Raw genomic sequence first — 22,953 nt, 5'->3', positions numbered from 1 at the left:
GTAATTCAAAGAGGTATTTCTGATGTTGTGTTGCAAGACTCATAAGAAAGTACATTCCTTGCTAGGAAGAAAAAAAAACACAAACGCAAAAAACCAACCAACCAACCAACCAAAAACAACAACAACAAAAAAATGCAACACCCCCCCCCCCCCAACCCCACAACAAACAAACAAGGAAATAAACAGATCAGCACCACCCTGGAGGCAGGGGGGAAGGAAAAAATTAGGGTAGAAATAATAATTTTTTCAGGAAATAATAGGCTAAAGAAGGTATCTACAATCTCTGTGAACGAACTACTGCTACAAACAAACAAATAAAAAAACCCCCAAACTGACACTCTCTCTTCCACCAACAAAAGGAAAACACATCAGAAACTCAAAAATGTGTTTAAGATATGGCTACCCCAGGACGTGTTATTGCTCATTAACTCTCAGGTTGAACATCCATGGCACGTGGAGCTGGTTATAAAGTGAACTCAGTGGAGTTCTCCTGAAAGATGTAGTGGATTCCTCAACATTGGACACTTCTAAGATTCAGCTGGACAGGGTGCTGGGCTGTCTTGTCTAGACTGTGCTTTTGCCAAGAAAGGTTGGACCAGATGATCCTTGTGGTCCCTTACAAACTGTATTCTATGATTCTATGATACGATTCTATGAGTTACATCAGTAGACACGCCATGAAGAAAGGTATCAAGTTCAATATCACTGTTAGGCCATTCTTGTGTCTAGCATACAGGGATACATTTACCTCTGATGTAATTTTGGAGGACTGCAACTTTCCTGGCATCTCTCTCTATATATCTCAGTATACCACTTGACTTCTTTTTGGAAAACCAGAACACTGACTTTACCTAGGCAGTTTCCAAAAGTCATGCTTAAGTATTTAGTCTTATTCTATATTTCATTAGGAAAATGGAGTATATAAAGTTGGCAAGATAAAACCTCCTACAGGTGTGCTGAAAGGCCTTGTTACAGCAAACACAAACAGGTCCTGCTCATGCTCCAAGGAAAAAGGTTTGCTTTCAGCAGACACAAAGCAGTGCAGCTGCACTAGCATGACACAAAGCCAAATCTCATCTTTTCAGTACCTCACCCTAGAAACAGTTAGCCCACGTCAGTGACCAAAATGTCAGGTAGGCAGTCTGTATAACTTATTTGGGGGTGGGGGAATGAGGGTGGGGTTCAGATTTTAATTTTTTTTTACTGGCCAAATCTCCTTCAGATCATAGAATACATGTTCCTGAGTGAACATATGTTCCTGAGTGAACATATCACACCAGTTTGTACTAATAGATGTCCCCCACAAAAAAAAAGCAGCTATGGCAGTGGCCACAGTGACAAAACGTGCTGTTTGAAACTCAATTCTGAGTTCCCACCTTTAATTCTTACTATTAACCAAGGTGGAGGCAATCACTTGCACAGGGAAGTTTATGGTCAGCCTATTTATACCAGGTTACCTGAGGGTTTAAAAACAGCATCATAGATGAAACATGTGTACATTGCATTTTCAGAGTAGTTTTCCGCTAAAATGCACAGTACTTGATAGCTTCCTTTGACCACTGCAGAACCAGAATTACTACAGAATGAGCTGGATTCTCCTCAACTGTTAACAATTAATAAGTTATTCAACAAGTTCCAGTCACACCTGTGTAAATTTATTCAAAACAAAGGAAATAATCTAGAGAGATTAATGGGTTGGTACTGTTTAAACTGAGAAGTTATTTTTTGGTCAGTAGAGCCCTTCCAAACTATGGCTGAAATGCAGGAAAAGAGCCCTGCTTTCCTTTAAGATCCTATGTTCAACCATTTGGCTTGACATTTAAAAGAAGTACTTCAACTTGGAGAATATTTGACTCTGGAAGTAATTCAGAGACAAAATACAGTACTGAAAATATAGTCTATAGGTGAGACTGTAGACTAGTTTTCAAACTATAGTTTGCAGTAAAGATGAATTGCATGTTATTTCGGAGTGACGCCAATATAATTTAGACTGGGAGAAATGGAGTTAAACAATAGAGGGACTGATGTGAAATGATTAAAAAACTTTGTCCCAGGTTTTTGAAGTGTAATTTCTAAAGCATATGCTGAAAACATTTGGGGGCTAATGATGAAGCCAATTTTTATCTTAGCCAAATACAAAGCTGAAAAATAAGCCCAGTTTATTCTCTCAACAGTAGATCCCAGATACTCTTGGGAGCAATTTTGTTAAAACATAAGGAAAATTTGTCTTTTAGTAGTAGTCTGAAGGCAACTTGTTTTACAGGTTTTTATAATTGTTTCTTCATGTGGTAGCATTGGTGCAAACTGCTATCTAGCATCTTTGTAAATCCAAACATCTGTCAGTTTAATTAAGATTAAATTCTGTGTGCTATTTGATTTAAACCAGAAATTTAAATTTACAACGAAATGAAAAATATACCTCCTGCTTAATTATTGTTGGGGCTTTTAACCAGAACATCATCCTTAGTTACAATAATGTGAAAGTACTTTTAAGCAAACAAAAAATTCACACCTGAGAGAAATAACAAAGGAGTCAAAGTACCAAAAAAAAAATCAATAATGGTTTATTAATATATGCTTCAGAGGAAGAATACAGAAGAAACATGAATAGTTGTATAAAAATAAATAACATTCCCCAAAATATTCCCAAAGAAAACTGGCACCCAAGAATGAAGCAACCAGAGCAGTAAGGCAATATGTGGAATGGCAGCACTGTAAGGGAATTGTCAGAAATTGTTTTCGGCCCCCAACACCATCAGCCTTTGTCTCTGTTCCAGAGAGAGACAAGGTCACACACTTTCAGAAAGACATGTAAGAGGGGAATTCTTCTTTAATCCTCAGATCACCTCTCATATTTGCTCTCAAACACAGAAATAAAGAAGCTGGACCACTTGCTAACAGGGTAGACCTTACTTTGATTCCTTCTTAATTTTCAAGCATTTAGAAATTCATTGGCTTTTCTTCGTATTCACTTTGGCACGTGTTTATTAGCAATAATAAATTCTTAGCTTAGTGTTTCATATACAGTGTTATCTTTGGCAGAAAATGAAAGATGTATGAACAATTTAAACACTGACACTGATGTAAAAATGGATCGGCTAGTTACAAACTGATTTCCTCTCATCAAACTACTTGGGTGAAGGATGAAGAAACAAAATGTAAAAACATGGTAGTTGATGTGGTGACATACTAAATCTTCCAATTGTTCTCAATAACTCTACAACTACAGCATGCTATCCTGATGGCCCCATCTGAGTTGATGATTTTTCACAATGTATTTCATGGCTTCCATCCCTACATGAGACTTTATTACTATCACATAGGAATAAAAAGCCATAAAACACTAGAGTGAATTTATCTTGATCAGATGCAATACTTACTTTCTTCACATGATTTCATCACCATTCCAAAACTAACCAATGATTTAATGCTACATTACTGAACATTTTAAACTACATTTCAATGACAAGAAAGACACTGAAATGGTTACATCACAAATTAACAGATCGTTAGCCTTTAAACACATTCCTACCTACAAGAATCAAGAAACAATCACAAGACACAACCATTTAAATCACTGATAAAAGACAGGACACCACAGAAAAATGTCACTTCCACATACATCTTTCAACACATAAGGAAAGACAAAAGACACAAAAGAAACTGGTATAAAGCTATGAAAGCACCACTACCAGCATCTTTTAAAAACTATTTTCCATAGCAGCTTCCTGGCATGCATTATAAAAGATCAAACTCCATCACTAAGACATCTTTAAGACATCTGAGCTTAATTGGAGAAACAAAGCAAAATTCCCTACTTATGGCACTGAAACAGCTACTACCACAGAGCTGCTACCTAATATGACTCGCTCGTCCCTAGGACTTCTACCTTCTTGGCTATGATAAATTTACTATAGCTCCAAAGTCCATCTTTCTCCCAATAAAAGACCAAATGAGACAAACTATAATATACCCTTATTTTGTAAGCCAGACTATGATACCAAGGCCCTGGTCTGAAAACAGTTCTTTATTAATGTAATTACTATTCATCTTCTTATTACTACTAATTGGCCAAGTTGAAACACAAGTCTCTAGGGTCATTGAAAAGTCAATACAATAATTTAACTGCCATTTGAAAATAATTTTGCTTGTACACTTGCAAGCAAATGAAGCTGTATGATAAATTCTTCTTAAGCTAAAAGCCTCTGCCTTACCAAAAATATTTTGCATTTTCCCAGCCATGTAACCCCACTGGCATGGTACCAATATTAATTCTCATGTACTGTTGACACTAGAACTAAAAATTAGCTCAGGTTTGATTTGTATACTGCTATCCTTTCTTGCCTACCAAATCCTGTTTCTTGTATAATATAATGTTGGTAGCATAGAAAAGAGCAAGAAATCATTAAATGAAAGGAAGTGCATAAATAAATTCAATTATCATGCATAAAACATGCAAATGATTTAAAGACTGCATATGAAACTCTAGTTTATATTCATTAATCTCAGGTTGCACTTTTGAGGGAGAAAGAGACACTAATTGGGTCCAGATTAATGCACTCCCAAACCTTCCAATTTGTTTTTGGGTGAGGATTAAATGAGATGTATTAAAATAAACACAGCTGCTCACCTTCTCCAACCCTGGTTCATTTGCAGGAGAAAGTGAAAACTAAAAAGTATGTAAGTAAATTGCAGGCTTGGATACTGCATATTTGGGCTTTTTCTGGACACCTCAGGGCTGCCACTTACCCACTGCAGGTCCTTTTTTGTTTGCTTGTTTTTGCTGAAAGCTAGTTCAAAAACCAAGCTACTGACTTGTTCCTGCTCCAGTAGGGGGATTGGACTAGATGATCTTTCGAGGTCCCTTCCAATTCCTCACATTCTGTGATTCTGTGTGACTTTACATGGTAAAAAGGGTGGGTAGTGTTTGGGCTTGCCTAAATCCTGCCCTGTTTTCTTTCCTTCCCTACCCAGAATGATGCTGCAAATGGACCATTTTAAACTGCGTGCAGTTGCTTCTAAGAGGGGGTCAGTTTGAATGTGGCACGTTGTTGCTGCACGGCTCCATTACATGGGCAATGAGGACTCATGAGAGGACTTGAGTGGTTCAGCTTTGCTCACCCAGTCAACAGAAACGTGATGCATAACAGGGGCAAACCCCTCCAACCCACCACCTGCTCCATTTTTCAGCTGCCTCCACTTAATTAGCTGGATACAAACATAGCGGTTCCCTGGCTCCCCCTTTTTTCTTCCTGCTGGAGCCGGGTGCTGGTCCCCACCACTTTCCCTCACTGGCTGGGCACAGGGGGAACCCAGGGTCAAGCCACCACAGACAAGACCATCACCTGCAACAGTGGGCATTCTTGGGGCTGATCCTGCCCCAGCAGGAAGAGAAGCATGTGGGAAGGAAAATGGGGGTTTGGCCCTGAAATAAAAAACAAAGGGGATGGCCCATTCCCTTTCCTCTGCTGGTAGAGAAAGGTTAAACAAATCGAACAATAAAGGTCACCAAACTAATTTAATACGGAAACCAATGAATTTGGATGAGCGGCCCAAAGGGGAAAGGTTAGGGTGTTATCAGTAACATAATTTCTGTTCCCTTTTGTTAAAATGATTGGAAATTAAACCCCTCCAACACAATGGAACACACTCTCTACAGGGTGGGAAGCATTCAAAATCTTACATTTCTCTGGTTATTTTTATATGTTATCCTTCTGAACTAGAGACATTACACAATGAAAGCAAAAAAAAAAACACATACATATAGACTCAAACATATATTCACATATATGGTTTCAGACAAAGACCCATTTCTGCCGACAGTCTGACTCAAGAGCTTTCTATTAGAATTAATTTCTGCATGTTTGCAGATGCTAAATTAGTTGCAATAAATAACAACAATAGGGTTGAAATCTGTCAACATCTTGACAAATATTCAGAGAGCCACTTAGTTAGGAAATATGCTTATGATATTCATTGCTCCTAAAAGAGAAAATGATTATACAGTAACTAAACCCTAAGTAAGAGCTAAGGATATTCACCTCATGAAGCCATTTCTCAACTAGCCCCTTGGCACTTGCTGGAATTATTCGCAGCATGAGCTCTACTTTTTCATTTTCTGCTGACTCTGTGTGGGTAATTTCTTTCTTGTGATTAAAAGTGAGCTTGGCAATTCTTTCAAAGCATTTCCTTAGGTGTGGTTGGATGTGGAGTGGATCCTTTGTCTCAAAAAGGATTTCTGAGGGATCATTGTTGCATGGAGAGAAAAAAACCCTGAAAAACGATATAAAATGGACTTTAGAGATATTTATATAAACATATTTTACAACACCACCAACAGCTGACAGATGAAACGGACTGTTTACCTTGGAAAGAATAGTCTTTTCTTCACCAAATAATCATTCAAGGCCTTCCTGAATGTCATCCAAAAGCGATTCTGTCTCCTTCAACTTATCCAGCATCTGGGGCTGCGAGATAACCCTCGTGGCATTGGTCTCCTTCACCGACTCCTTCGTTATTAGCCTCCTGGTGGGTGAGATAGAATACAGTGAATGTAATAACCATACTTCACACAACAGGCTCTCTCTCTCTTTTAAATTGAAAATCCCCTTATTACAAAACAAGGGGTGTTCTTTTTCTTCTACCTTTAAGTAGGACTGCCACATTCATTGCTTTTACAAAAACACAGCTGCTTTTTAAGCTACAGATAAATAGAATCTGCTAGGCGGTAATTCTGCTCAGTCCGAATGCATTATTTTCTAAGTCACTTTGGCAAGGGACTTTTTATTATAAACTAGAATGAACAAGGAAAGTCCTTTTCTCAACTAATTATGACTATGCTTTGTTCTATACTATTAACTTACAATGCCAGATTGATCAGCTTTTTTTTTTTTTTCCTTCCTGCAGCCAGCTAAAGAAATTAGCATGCTTTATCTGGGAAAGCTAATTATTACAGAGCTAATTATTAAGACTTTATAGACTAATGATGAAAATATAAATTACATAGAACAATAAAGAATGGTGTATCAATAACATTCACACAATCCCTTTGACATGCACATTGCAATCTCGCATTTTAACACCACTGATGCATGGACGAGAGTTACTTTGACTCAATGTACAACATTTTCTTCTCATAAAGATTTGTTAAACTGGACATTTTCTAAGAACTGAGGAAAAAGAGCAAAGCTGAAACACCATTTTTTATATTCCTATCGCTGGGGCCTATTTTGTTTTCCTGTTGTTGGACTTTCAATTTATAAAAACTGGGGATGACAGAACAGAAGGCAAAGCTATAAAGACATTAAAATGGACAAACATCAGGACTTCTGTTGTTACTTTTCCCACTATAAGACACAAGGTAGTATGTTTGATTTGAAAAAGTGTGTTTGTTTGTTTGTTTATAATCAACTACTTTCAAGAATGGTTTAGTTTGCAAAGAAGAGTTTGATACTTCCCAGTAAAACCAAAACAAAGTTCTGAAGTTTCAGGACCATCAGTGATCCAGAATGCTTGGCTTTGAGAAAGGATGAGATACTCAGCTACATTCCAAGTGGACAACACCACCTTTATCTCATCTATTGTCCATAGTTTGTATTTACTGGTACACAAACACTCCAAGAAATGAAATGTAAATATTTAGATATCACTACATAGTTCTTTTTATGCAACATATACTGTGATTGACCAAATTGAAATAAATAAATACATAAAAAAGAAAAATCCTTTCTCCTTATTGGTTCAAATTCACTTCCAATACTTATGAGTTGAAACCCAGCAGTACGGTAGAAAGACCTGTTGACAGAACTGCTTCTGTCCAGCATTAGGGATTACAAATTAGAAAGAATCCTGGAAAGAAGAACTTGCTCAGTGAAAGAGAACACACAGCCACCATCTTAACATCCTACTTGCACTCAAAATAATCCCATTCCTGTGTATTTCTGTCTGAAATAATATGAGAAGCATATTTATTATACATTTTTGAAGAACCTACTGTAAGAAGATAAATACATACAGGAACAACGGTGTCATTGCTTTGAGATATTACAACATGTCACTTCCATGGGGTATTTCTCAGTCCTCTGATACACTTGGCAAACTATGGACCCTTTCAGGTTGTTCGTCTCCATATCTGGAGGCCAATCTGGATGCTGGAGAGCCACGAGAAGCCTAATTCATGTAGAATTAAGAGCAGCAAAACTGTTCTCCTAAGAAATAACTCTACATGTACCAATGGAGCTTCCAAGATATGAGAGTAAATGAATACATCCACACAACTATTCATCTAACTGACCACACTTTATTTTAATACCAAGCTATGTGTTGTGTGCACTCAAAATATGTCCTTTCACATGATCTCTGAAACAAAGACACTAGCATTAGCCTATTTAGGTATATTATCTTTTATATTAATATAATAAAGGAATTTTGAAAACTTTATTCCTGCTTGCTTAAAAAGGTATCTGGATCTGTCCATTTAGCAACACTTCTTTTCACAATCTGACATTAAGGACACTAAATAAATAACTGTGAATGCAAAAAGGCTTGCCAATGTGTCATACTATTTTCCCTGAATTAATTTCAGAATTAAAGATATTCTCAACAATTTCGTGGCCAAGTTCCAGGCGTATGACTGGCCTTCAGATTATTGAGTATCTGACTTTTAACATTGCTAGTACTAACAGTGTACATCATATTTTGATTAAAAATGAACCTATTTTATTTCAGCTGACTCAATTAAAGACAATTAAATAGTCAGCTTGCACTCTGTGCTCATTCTCTGTCAAGAACCAAGCAACAGCTTTTCATAGAAACCAAGGTTCTGGTGCAAAATTATTAAGTGACTCAACAAATAGTACAGACCTACTAGAGTCCCATTTACATACAGGGACAAGATCTATAAACTCCCAGTTCTGTGCTTTATCCATCATACCATGTTTCACTGCAGTTCAGAAGGCAGTATCAAAATGAAGATGAATTCAGGAAAAACTGAAAAAATAACCCACTACATATCTTTATCAACCTCTTTGTAGCTACCGCTTTGCCTTGAAACTATGTGTAAGTTAGCCGTATGTGCCTTCCAATATATTTATTGTATGACTAAAAGCAAGTGTTTTACAAATGCTTTTCGATATGCATGCACTTTCAATATTCTGCAGGTCACTCAATAGCACATCAGATATAACTAAACACAGACTTAATACTCTGGGGAAGCGACAGCAGCAAAGGCCAATTTTTATGACTTTACCCTGTCTGAAATGAAAGGAATCTCAAGGTCCTAACCATATGGGGAGTAATTTAACAGCCAAGAGCTTACCATTTCTTATTGACAGCTCTCCTTGTGCTGTCCTGGAGTTACTTGTGAACCAGAACTTGAGGTCACCACTCCATAATACCCTGTGCAAGTCAGAAAAATGAAACCAGATATCCAACTGAGTTGAAAAGAAAACATTTTCTCCCAGATACAAAAATATTTGACATCAAAATAACCTAACAAATATTTTGCTGAAAATGTTCTTTACCTGTTTCCAGTTTTACTTCATGGAGTACAATGAGAAACAAGCCATGCACAAATGCCTGTTTGCCTTTCTCACTTGAATGACTCAGTAACTTATGGAAGGCTGTCTCTCTATTGTTTCTGAGCTCACATCATAAAAACTAAACAGAAATCAATTTAAGACAATGAACTTTAAACTTTATTTTCCCCCTCGGTATTCTAAAGTGGCACGGCTAAGTTGGAAAAGTTTTAAATAATGAAAGTCACTGAAGCCTAAATCACATACAATAGTGAAAGCTGAGATGTGAGACGGAGATGAAATCTAAAAGCTAATTAAATTCAACAAGAGTCTCTCAAAGGCAACATACCAGCTTAGCCTCCCATGCTAATATTTCGTTTTGAAGGGTGCAGTAAATGGAGGGCCTTTCATGGCTGCAGTTTTCACAATGTGATCCACCAGCTAAACCTGAGAGGGAAGGAAAAAAAAAAAGATTAGATGCATGGATTACTGTACTGAATAGATGCCAAGGCCAAGATAAAAAGAATAGATAAGTTACGGCTTCTGAGGAGCTAAATTTGAAGCCAACCAGCAAAACGGATTGAACCTTATTACCTCTAGTCACTGAGAAATTCCCTAGACAGTTGGATGTAATTTGAAAAGGTCAGAAAAAAAATTTCCTTCACAGTATTATTGCTTCATGGTTTAAGGGTGTACATTTGTGAGATGCCAGCTCTAATCATTTTTATTGACTTGCTCTAGAGAGACAGACAGATGCACAGGGAGGCAAGACAGATGGATAAGAAATATCCTACCTTTGTTTCCAGTTTTAAAATATATCACAGTATTAGGTATGTTTTAATGTTAATCATTTCAATTTATCCTTTGCCATCTCTGAGAAGAATGTGCCTTGTTTCTCTAAGTCAGCCACAAAAGGGGGAAAAAACCCTGTGCATATCATTGGAAATTTGCTACAATTTTTCTTTTTTGATCTGAGTGTTCATTGAATTCCATGTGAATCTGAAATATATAACTGAGATTCAGTAAGTGTAATAGAATTTTCTAGACAATTTTAGGTATGCTCAGTTGATTTTTCTTTTCACCTAAAGGGGAGCAGTTCTCACTGAACAGATTATAAAAATGACCTTCAACATACTGACAGTACAAGGTCTTTTACCAATGTGGCTATCCTGAAAAAAAAAAAAAGAAAACCACGCCCCCAACAAACAAAGGAAAAAACCCACTCCAATTAAAAGCATTTAATTCTTTGACTTAACATATACAAATGCTTCTAATCATATATGAACATTTGCTAACATTACACTTACAGACAATTTCTTTTTTATGCAATTAAAATCAAAGGAGATTTAACAACATGAAAGCAGAATTATCCACCCCAACCCCTGGAAAGGTTTAATTAACATTAGATTTTCATTTGCTTAGAAGACATTTTTCTTCCATTCATAACACAAACCAGTATTCGCTGTATCCTGGCTCTGAATGCACTGCAGAGGCAATTTTAATGGCCATTAAAGTATGGTTCTGTGAGTTCCTCTACTGTATTATGTTTATGGAGCCTGCCTGAAAGCTGACTAAAACTGTTTTCACTTGGGTAAGAAAGCAGTTTCCATATGGTCATGTTCCCTCCCCTCAAGCCCCGTACATTCAGAGAGTAACAAGAAATCACAGCAGAAGAGTTGCAAATATATTCACTCCTCCAGAACTTTATAGCTCTGAAAGGAAATCAGAAAGGCTTAGCTGTAGCAAGGAAGAAAAAGCATTGGGAATTGTTCTGCTAATGGAAACTGATACTTTCAGTTGAAAAGGGACAGTTCCCCAGTAGAAAAGATACACGGACCATCTAAACACAACACGTTCTTCAACAATTAAGGAAGATTTCAAAAGACGTGTGCACCTGCATATATGGGCCTGGAGAGAGGTAAACACATAATAGATTATAACAATTGGTTTAGACTCTACTATTTTTTTTTTCTTTCCTCAGACTCCCACTGTCAGGGTGGTGCTGAAGCAAAATAGGAATTCAGTTTTTTAAGATCACAGACATATAACTACAGAGGAACCCTCCAGTTTCTGTGGCAACATGACAACACTGTGATTTTTATTCCTCTAACTTTTTTCCAACAAAAGGAGTCACAGAGAAACTAAATTCTGTCATCTTCCTGATCTAAGCTCAAAGATGAACTCATAAAACTTATGAAACTTTTTGCCAAAAAAAACACCCCTATTCATCATGAAAATAGGGGATGCTCAAGACACAAATATTTATTCTCAGAGACTCAGTTTTCAAAAGAATATTCCTCTAACATATTTTGATGCCATTTACAACACAGTAATGTGATGACACCTCATTCCATCTTTGGAAGACCCCCACTTCTCTTGTTTCATTTTTTCCTATCTCCTCAAGAACAGCACATATTAACAGACAGGCCATTTTAATCCTGATGCATCGTACCCAAGGCAGAAGGGAAGGACAGCAAGAAAGACAGCATTTCTGTTGAGTCCTCTGTTTGGAGGGCTTGAATAACACCAGTAAGGATGCACTGTCTTGGGTTTAGATTCAACAGCTGTAGATCCTGTGGGAAAAGGGATTCATCTTTTTGGTGTTTTTGTTACCTCCTTGCTGATCATTTCTTAATAATGGCATGCGACATTTTATCTAGCTTCTTGGAAGTGATGCTGCATGATCTTGGATATTGTCCCCTCTATCAAATCAGCCAGGATTCAAAAACCATTCCAAGAATGGAGAGAGTGTCTTCTAAGATTTTCAATATGACATCGTTCTCACTTTATATGAGCCAGCAAACATGTGAGAGAAACTGAGACTTTTCATAAGACAACCAGCTCATGATCCTCTATCCAGAGAACGACAAGGTGATCCTATCTAACCTTTACATGTTGGCAACAACACCCTTTCCCTTTTTATAGGACTATTTGCCTACCATCTGTGGCTTTTATTTATTATGCTGATGGTAAAATTACACAAAAATAAAATTATTGCCAACTCTCACTCTAACAGTAAGGTTAGTTAACCACTGAAACAGATTGCTCAGAAAGGTAAGAAATTTTCAGTTGCTTCTAAACAAGGTCTGTTTAAAAAACAATATTCTCTCAGTTCAACCACAAGTTGGTTGGTTAGATGCAGAAACTACAGTTTTCTCCTTTTCAGCCTTTACATCTATAGAGTTGTGACCTGAGTGGAATGCCAGCTGGAGTAACAGGATTGCACCACAGAGGTGATCTGGTATGGTTTCTTTGGTTTTGTCTTTCCGTGTGTGACCTGCAGACTATGACTTTTATAAATATTATATTGGAAAATAAAGACCTCACAGTCCTGTGTCCTAACAATGACAGAAATTGTAGCTGCCCTTGTTTCGTGAACATAAGATTACTAAAACCTGTTCAGCATGTGATGTTAACTGTAGCGAATAAAAAAATGGGAATCCACACAATAAATTCTGGTTTCTACGGGAAACACACACCCTGGCAAGATACAAGATAGGTATTCCCTGTTTGTCTTTCATCAGCTGACTTGAGAACATCATTCCCCTCATTTTAGATACAAAACCCCTCCTCCACACACACCTGATAGCAAAGTAAAATGCCATTTTTCTGCCCTGATCAACCACCAGCCTCCTCACAGGACTTGAGGGAGGGCTGGATTCTCCTTTCTGCTTTTACCATGTTTAGAGGTTGCCCAAGTATTCTTGAGTTTTGTTCTGATCAGCAGAGCTGCCTGAGCAGTACCACTCTCCTTAAAGAAAAGCAAAACAAAAGCTGGCTACAGAGCATGTGCCAGACACAATCTTAGTTTTAAATGAGCTCCAATGTCACTTCAACCTGCAGCAGGTCATGTTGCTCACCTGTATAGTGCACACAAAATAATCAGGTAACTACTTTACAAATAGAGAAGAAAGGCTTGAGGGATGGTTATGAGTATCACTACTAAGATTAACTCCAACAAGCAGACTTAGCTGGTCGCTACCAGTTTTATAACTAGCAAGTACTCCAACAGGTCTTCTCCTTTCTGAATGGCCCAGCTACTGTAAAAGGCTGGTGACTTTTTATTTTTAAGCTCAGTGTAGACAGGTTTTCAAAGAAAACACAGAAAATATTTCAGCTTCTTATATCATATTGGGACAGCTAAGCCTGTCTTGCATTCTTCAGAATATGTCTGAATACTGGTGATGTTAAGGGTCTTTTCCAACCTAAACGATTCTATGTCAGTTAAACATTTACTAACAATGTGCTGTGTCTTAAAAGCTACTCTGTGACATGCATAATTTGAACCTGTCATTTTTTGCTATGCAGAAAAACTAAAGCACTCTCAAAAAAGGCTGTAGTACACTTATTGGATGTAATGTTTATGTCTTAAATACCAACTCCTTTTTAAAATAAATTAGACCTTCTTAAAGACATAAGGGGAAAAAAGAAAAACAAAAGAAAAAAAAAATCACCCAGGAACTTATGGATTTATTGTGCATAAAAGTCCATCTTGCCAAATTCTCTCATGTGAACACTGATTCAGCTCACAGCTCTTATATCGTTAAAATTAACTGCCAACAAATTAGGTTTGGGAACAATGAAATACAATTAAACCACTGTACGTGCTGCAGCAGAAACAGATAACATTTTATGCATGTTTAATGGGAAGAGAGAAAGAAAAAATCTTTGCTTGTTATTGAAGTCACTAATGATGCGATCTCTAAAAATATATATAGGTACAGGAAGAATTTATAACTGATGTTTTTCTCTCAGCTTTTTAACCACCAATTCAGTGTTGGTCGATCACAATGAGAACGCAAACTTGGATATTTGTATGATCAACAACTGCTAACACATTAGTTTTCTCTTTCTGAGACAAAAAGTGAGTATATCTTTCCAATCAGCAGTCATTTTAAAAGCATTCTCTGAAACACGGTCCTTAACGATTTGGGTCTTATGTTTCAATCTTTAAGCTTTTCACCTGTTTTTCAAGAGTAATATTTAAATAAAGAGCCTGAAAGAATCTTTCTTCAGCTTATTGTTGAATCATCTTGAAGTTGTACACACTCTAAATAATTATTTAGCAAAACAGAATCTCTATTTTGTACATTTGTTTTTTGTTGTTAGAACTGATTTTGGAACCCAGAAATGTGGTTGAATAAATTGTTAGGCTGCCCTACAAAAGTAAAATGGAGATGAAGCCAAGGTTCTCATGCTGTTCTGTTCATCATCTCATCAAGTAATGTAAAGGAGTTACTGTACTTTGCACTGTAAAAGCAAGAGTGGATACACTTGTTGCTCTGAAGAGCCTTCCATTAAGTTAAAACTATTGTGTTTTGATTATTTTTCAGCTGCCCATGATAGTCTTGTGACATTTCAATATTTGTTCTCTTACAGCATATTCATCATTAACGAACAAGCACAATAGTTTAAACGGTAGTGTTAATATTCATATCTCTCCTCCATGACATGCTATCAGTATGAATAGATTATTATTTTTCATTATTTCTACCAGGGTAGTGCCTGGAGCCCCTGGCTGAGGGCACCACATTGCAGTACAGTCTAGAACCCACCACATTCTTTGCTTTACTCTCTCAGAGGCCTTACAGCCGATCCAGACTAAACAGTAGTTGGAAGTGAAAGAGAAACAAAGTGACTTGCCTAAACTCTTCCTTTTATCCCTCTTCCACGCATTAATGGACATGCATTTAAAATGAAAGGATGAAAGAGAGTTTACAGAAAAATATATTGCATAAGTAAGGAATCAGTTTGTACTATAATGAAGAAATGGGGAAAGAAGATTGTCCATGCCATTTTACAACACACCAGAATTGTTGAAGGCAAACTCAAGCTGTGTAGGTCCAAAATGAAGAGGACAATTATCACCAAAAAATATTTTAAAGTTATACCATCTAACTGAAAAAAAAGGCTAGGTAATGAAAGCCTGAAGATTCTATTTTACACACACAAGAGCTCACACGCTTGGAAGGAAATATTTTGTTCCATTGGGAATCTGGATGAGCTTTCTTCCTTCTTTCCAAAAGCACAATTTCCATTCTCATATCTAGAGATAAAATTAACATAAAAATAGGCTCTGATTTAAATATGGTCTGATACTACTCTGGAGACTAATAAGCTTACAGAAAATATGCATCTAAGAGAAAAAGAACTTTTTACAGGATATTTGCAAAAAGACACTGGTAATTGTTGAAAAATGCTCCAAATTTTGAAACATTGGCCACTCAAAGTGGAATTGGCAAGAAAAATAAGGGAGAGGTGGTGAGAGTTTTAATAAATTTCCCGTGTGATCTTTGTAGCCATTTTGATGGGCTATGTGCTTATACATGCATACACATAGTATAACATATACAGATAGAAACACACTTGTTATACAATGCCAACCACAACTTTTCAGACAGGTCTTTTCACTAGTCTAGATGCACTTAAGCATATTTTTATCTGGTCAAGCAATTTTCCTTCTGAGAGTTTGTAGGCTTAGAAAAATGATTATTCAAAAATAATGTACATTATAGTAGATATGCACCCAAATGAAGTGCCCTACATTTATAGCAACATAAAAATGCCACACACAGATTTGTTCATAACTATCACACAGGCACCAGTCATTGCATATGTACACACTTCAGAATGGATGAAACTAAACACGAATATGCATACTGCTTATTCTGTTTCTCACCTTGCGCAGCTGACAATTGACACCTGATATAGTTCATTAATAGGCATTCTAACAAAAGAAAACTTACTGCCCTATGTTGAGGTTTTACTCATTTTGTGATAATTTTATCTGAAATAGGTATTGGCCCAAAGTATGTATATCATAGGTTCACATGTGCACACACAAACACAATATTTGTTAGAAGAGAGGATTGAAGCAGCATTGATTTAATCATCACTGGCTAGTGTAGATGGAGAAAATACATTAATAAATGAGGAACTATAGTGCAAGATTTAGTAAGAGTGGAGATATGCAATGACTAAAATAAGACAAGAACTTTCAATTTAATGTGTTTGACAAAGGAGCTAGTAGAGTTAACTGAGAAAGGAACTTATTTACATAGCTTGAGTCTTCCTTTCTAAGTGTTCCTCCTGCACAGACACAGACAACCAAATGAAAAGCTGAGTATCTCAAATAGAGAAGGCAGTACTGACTCACTCTATTTTTACTTCTCTTACTATCTTATGTAGCTTTATATAATTGAAAGTAATTTTAGATTAAAAGCAAATCATATTGTAATTCATGAACAGAAATAGAATAGGAACAATGTAGTCTGTATCAAAGCACAGAGAAAATTTTAGAAAATTTAATTTAAAAGTAGATGTACCAAAGACCACCAATGAAAGAAAGAATAAATTTTTGATTATCAGTCTTGATTTGATGGAAGTTTGCAGATAACACACAGTTATTGCACTTCCCTTTTTGACACATATATTGGTGGCTTGTAATTTAGACATGAAGTAAATTTACAGATGAAAAGGTTGAAGCTAAATCTGAGCAGAAGAGAGATGACAGTGTCTAGCAGAGAAAAGCATTTGGAAAAGTTCACATACAAAGCAAGTGTGATTGAAAACATTACAAATAAATAGTTGATTGAGTAGGAGTTTGCAAGTCTTTTTGAAATCCATTCTGATACAAGACTCTTAGAAAATTTATTCACCATTGGTGATAGTACTTCTTGATGTCTATAGTAGCCTACTAGATTAAAACACTTTGAGTTTGCCTCTCAAAGGTAAAAGATCTTTTTTTCAGGTGCACAGAATCACTCATATGCTATTAGAAACTCTAATAAAGCACCTGTAACAAAGCAAAAGCAGACAAAAACTCACAGCCAGCCTAAAGATCTTAAAGTAGAAGGAAAATATGATCAACAGGAGAAATCAAAATTACCCAAATTGTGTATCAAGTGTAAGGAGATAGGGACAGAGAGGAAAGAGGATCAGGGTAAATGATGAGGTAAGATACAGTCATGATACAGAAACAGACGTCAGAGTGAAAGTAAAAAATAGTAACTGGACTATAAGAGAAAAGGAGCCTGGAGAAGGGGGATGCATAGAACCTGGAAGAGACTAGAGGACTTCACTTCTGACAGGGTCCTGAATGATGAGCTTTTAAACAGGAACCCTCCACAGCAATGGATACTTGGAGCTGGAACATGAATATAAAGAGAAATAACATGTTATATATGCTCCTCTTAATTTTTTGAGTGTTAATTGCATAATGTTATACAATTAACTCAAAAAATAGAAAACATTTAATTCATTTAAATTGTATAGATTCATTGGAGAATAAACATAATCTCTTAGTTTAGTATCAAGAAGTTGTGCAATGGATGTAGACTAAAACTGACTTTAAAAGTTCAAGTGAGTAATTGAACTATAAGTGCTTTCATGTAAGTAGAATGTAAGGTCTTCATATGAACTTATAACAAAAAGAATACTTCAGAATACCAGCAGACCAGATCTTGAAAATCCAATATATTAAATTAGGATAGATATGAAAAATGTTGAATATTATTTATAAAAGCAGAAGATGCTTTTCAACTGGTGGTCTATAAAGAGATTTCCACATACACCAATAGCATGCTCCTTGTTCTGAGAAGTGCTTTGGCAAGTCAAAGAGGTAGCCAACAGAGCCAGTACTGACATATTAATTGCTTTGAAGACCAGAAACATTGCACTGAGTTCGCAACAGCAGAAACCTTCAGCCCAGTGGAAATGTCAGAACAGAGCGGATGAATATGTATAGTCATCCAACTCATTCACAGAGCAATAACCGACACAATACAGTGTCTCATCTTTCCTTCCAAGTCGACTTTGTATGAGAAGAATTACAATAACGCAGACTGCATGTGGCAAAAGACCATAACTATTTAAGGAGGAGATGAAGAGAGAGTTTTTGCATTAGCAACAGGCTGGTCTTTCTGCAGTAGAAATATAAAGTAAACTTCAACATGATTGGTTGAGTAAGGAGCAAGACAGATTATCTAGAAACAAGGATACATATAAACAGTGCTAGAAACCATTTCCATTCTTAGGTGGGCTTCCCCCTAGCCAGATCTGTAGAGGTGTAAACCCTGCAAAGGTGGTTCTGAGTGAGGAGGAACTAGAATCTCCTTTTCTTCCTCCTTGGTTCACATATGCAGTTTGTCCTAGGTGCATTTCATCAGAACCAAATCTCCTGTATACTTGGGATGTTGGATGGAAACAAGAACCCACTGTAATGCTAAGCCAACTTTCACAGCTGTATCATGTTAGATGCCCTAAGTAGCAGTTGAACAGCCAACTGAAATAAAGGTTACAGAGAGGTAGAAATGTCATTTTAGGTTCCATATGTTTTCACAAATTGTTCATCTGCTATTGCTGCCTCTGAGATTCTGGCATGAACTCCTATTCCGAAGGCTAAAATCAAATACCACAGACTCCTTTCTCACTGATTTTGCTCTCAAATGGTGGTTGAATAAAAGTCAAAGTTTGGAGAGAATTTTTGTATCAAGTGCTGGATTTTTTAAGACCTTTGTGTGGAAGTTACCACCATATTTTATTTGAAAAATGGCATTGGTAGACTCTTTTAAACAATGTATTCATTTGTTTTTTCCTTTCATCTCCCTGTCTACTTGAAGATTATCACCTGCAGAGAAGAGTATGTCTCCAAATCACTTATTCCAGTATTTTACTGGTGATAGTAATCATTGGATGCAATTTTTCAAGTGTTTTTCAAGCTCCATCTTAAAACTAGTTTGAATTTCTGTGTCTGCCTTTTTGCCTTCCTGTGCTCCAGAAGGTGATGCTTCTCTTTCATTCACTCTTTCACACATAAGGAAGTCAAGCCCTATTGACAGTGGTGGAATACTTGTCATTTAATGGTTTGGTACAACATTTTATGACTCAGAACTCCTGATAAATATGATTTGTTTGGGATAAAATCTCTTTACTAGGTCAGATGTCTGGACTGAAGAGACAGTTCATTATAGAGCACCACTCATATTTTGCACCTGTAATAGGAATGAAGTGATTCTTTTATCATAGTGGTCCAACCTGACCCGCACCAATACTGCTCTCCTCTTTAGCCTTAGTTAATTGCCAGCTGAACAATGAAGGTATCTGTGGCTGATTTATTTAGGAATATGTTCCATCTGAAAAGCTTGCACTGTTGAAGTACAAGATGGCATGACTAAAGGATTCAGGTATAGAGCTTAGAAGCTTAGATAATTGCTTGTAGAAAATACGATCAGCTCTGCATGTCAACTTATACAAATCCAGAACTATTAAACGTTTTGAAAAAGGAATATTGTGTTCCCAAAACTAAGTAACCAGGCCAAATCGTATTCACCATATATGTGGAATAAGAGTCAAAAGAGGTCCTCCATTGCAACACAGAAACACACAAGTAAATAGATTCTGACCAATTTATGTCAAAAGATTTGACACTTATAACCATGTAACTATAACCATATAACTTATAGCCATATAACTATAACCATAGCTGCCTACATTGAATTAGGACCATTACAGATATCTTGAGAAGGTTTATTCAAGAATTGTCCAAATATGAAAGTTAGAACATTACAACTGTAACTATTATTTTGGTACAAATAGTTAGGCACAGTACTTATAATCCTTGCTTTGCATTTTGACAAGACATTGTGGGAAAAGCTTCTGATGGACTCTCTGAATTTTATATGGGAGCTGACCTCTGAATGTTGAAGCTCTGAAGCAAAAGTAAGAATAAATGGATTGAGGACTGGGCATATACGGTACAGCTGTTGATCTATATTAAGAACACTTAAGTCAACATATATGCTCTAGATATTCTTTTACACTACTCTCAAACTTATTCACAGAGGGATTAAGTGCATTATCTGAATACCTAAATCTGTACTATTCTAAAAAATAAAAATTGAGAAAACAATTTGTATTTCACAACACAGCTAAATGTCATTGGAAGCCTTCCTACACCAATTTCAGGTATGAAGCCCAATCCTTCTCCTATACCAAAAATTGATGTATTTTTGTCATTGTTGCACACGGAAAAAATATCTGTTTTTGTAAAACATCTCTCTCTTACTGAGATCTGTTTAACCTTTCAGTTATTCAGTTCTATTACACTTACTATATAGCTTTATTAAATGTGCAAAATAGTTTGTTTATCCTCATCCTGGGAAAGTAGGTGGCTATAATTTGCAAATATGTCAGTCAAAAATGGACCAGTTAGATGTTCTTGGCTGGCACATTGTCAATGCACACAGTGAGTTCCTCCCTCCTCTCTCTCACACACACTTCTTTCTCTCTCACATACACACACTCAAAAATGTCTCCAGTACAGTAAAATATTCACATTAATACTGGAAGCGATGGAGAAGAACCCCAGCCGACATCCCATCTGTTCCCATGAATTAAATTTAGAAATCATATGTAATATAGACATTTCTGTCTGAATATCATAATGCCCTGACACATTCAGGCTTTCATTAAAAAGCTCTGAGATGTGACTTGAATAACAATCTGTCTTAGCTAATTAGTATTTTCAGTTTAGCATATTCACTTTCAGACGTATTGCTGTTTGCACATGGTAATTTAGGTAAACAGAGCCCATCCACAGCTGCATCAATTAACACTGCTAATCAAAACTGAATTCAGGTAATTAGGCACATTTATGCAAAAAGTGTGTAATTTGTGGGCAAAGCTAGATTCTTCAGTAATATTTCAATAAGCAGAAGTCTCTTTTTGCAAATAAGACAAGGAAATAATGGTAAATCAGCTCTAACATACATATGATGCATACTCAGTGACAAATATCTAAATTAAATCTCACTAATTGGTCTGTATTTTCAGAAATTGGATATATTTTTTTCATATAAATGTTTTCTTCAGTGTTTCTGTATGGAAAAGTGGATTCATTTCTGACTAAATGTTTAGTGATTATTTGAACAGGACTTTAAAAGTTAATGTTTCCTCAAACAGTTTTTGAACTGTTGAACATAACGGTCCAACTTGTTACCATTTCCAGTCAGGTAAGTTTTAATGAAAACGCTCTCACTTTATTTTCAAATTAATTTCTTAAAAGAAGGCATATTTTAGTTTACTTTAAAGAAATTCTAGAAATTTCTCCCACCACCAATTTCAAGAATGTAAAGTAGTAAATACCCAAAAACATTCTGCCTTTACCTACAAAGTCTTACCAGAACTGTAAGTTTCACTTCCCTTCCCTTCCTTCCCATCATCCCCAAACCAGAATTTGAAACCCCCCAAAACCTACAGAAACATTAAAGCAGTGTAAGAAAGTTATATTTGTAACAGAAATTTTAATTTATATCGAAATGGAAATAAATGGTCATTATAACATTTTGCTCCAAGAGTTGTCATGTATAGCTATTCAAGTTACTCAAATTCAGTTCTCTGTTAAGCACATTTTCAGAAAACTACGCTAGTCTGATAGACAAAAAATACAGTTATCAACTTGTAGTGTAGCTAATCTTACATAAATTGTAAGACTCACAAAAAAAAGGCTCATTTATTGTTCCCAAGAAGAATAAATAAGACAACATAATTTTACTTTGAAACCAGCATAATACCTTTACTTTGACTAGTCAGCATGTATCTTCTGCCCTGATTTCAGGATAACTCTTGGGGAGGGATATGCAATACATGTTCCTCATGTGTACATTTGCAACATGGTATATGTATCTTTTGCTGAAAAAATTCTTTCGAAATTTAAGGCTTAACCCTATATAGGTATTGAAATTGCACTGCAGTACATTGCGCGTATCAGTACTCAGAAAGTTTTTTCTGTATAGAAAAGTGTAATTTGTTCTGTTATGAAAAAAATGAAAAATGCTTAACATGTAGTGTAGTCAAAAGGGTATCAAACCTTCAATTTTATTTTAGCTATTGGCAGAGTAGAATATTGAGAGAATACTGAGAGTTCAGAAGAAAAATAAAGCTTATGGAAGAAATTCAATTTTGAAGTATTTTCTATTCAAATAAACACAGTGACTACTGCTAAAGTAGTTAAATGTTAGAATGCGGAACAAGACCATTTCTAAACAATTATCAGACCACCTTAAAAGTATATGCAGTTCCCTATGCCATCCTTGCTGGGGGCAATAGGAAACAACATTATAACTTCACTTTTTTTCCATTTTTCTGTAGCAGAGAGAAACACTCACCTATGTGTCATACCACACGCTATGCAGCTGTCCAATCTCTCACACGGCTTATTAACACTGACACACCGTGAATAGCATCAAAACAGTCTTATGTGACCTGTCTCTGAAAGAACTTGCCCTGCTCACTAAACGTTTTCTTGAAAGAACAAAACAGAAGGTGTAATGACTAACAGGGTTTATTTTAGATGTTATACTCTGTAGGAAGTGAGTACAGCGACAATATCGTAGCCTTTCCCCCTTCCACCCACCCTGTTACTACTTTTTTTCTTTTC

The 22,953-nt window shown here is 36.2% G+C and overlaps 1 long non-coding RNA gene across 2 annotated transcripts in view; it reads right to left on the bottom strand.

Moving 5' to 3' along the window:
- Nucleotides 1-2,539: 2,539 nt before the first annotated feature.
- LOC110365658 (uncharacterized) overlaps nt 2,540-22,953 on the bottom strand; it is a 78,754-nt gene continuing 58,340 nt past the window's right edge. For both annotated transcript variants that reach the window (XR_002425350.2, XR_010468464.1), the window contains 4 exons: nt 9,865-9,962; nt 9,317-9,396; nt 6,366-6,525; nt 2,540-6,273 (listed from right to left, as the gene is read on the bottom strand). This is a non-coding gene — a long non-coding RNA (uncharacterized LOC110365658). The remainder of the gene's footprint in view (nt 6,274-6,365; nt 6,526-9,316; nt 9,397-9,864; nt 9,963-22,953) is intronic.

The sequence above is a fragment of the Columba livia genome, chromosome 1, assembly GCF_036013475.1.
Source record: "Columba livia isolate bColLiv1 breed racing homer chromosome 1, bColLiv1.pat.W.v2, whole genome shotgun sequence".
NCBI classification, from domain to species: Eukaryota; Metazoa; Chordata; class Aves; order Columbiformes; family Columbidae; genus Columba; species Columba livia.
The sequence above is the reverse complement of the archived record's forward strand: the minus strand, read 5'-3'. Positions and strand labels throughout refer to the sequence as shown.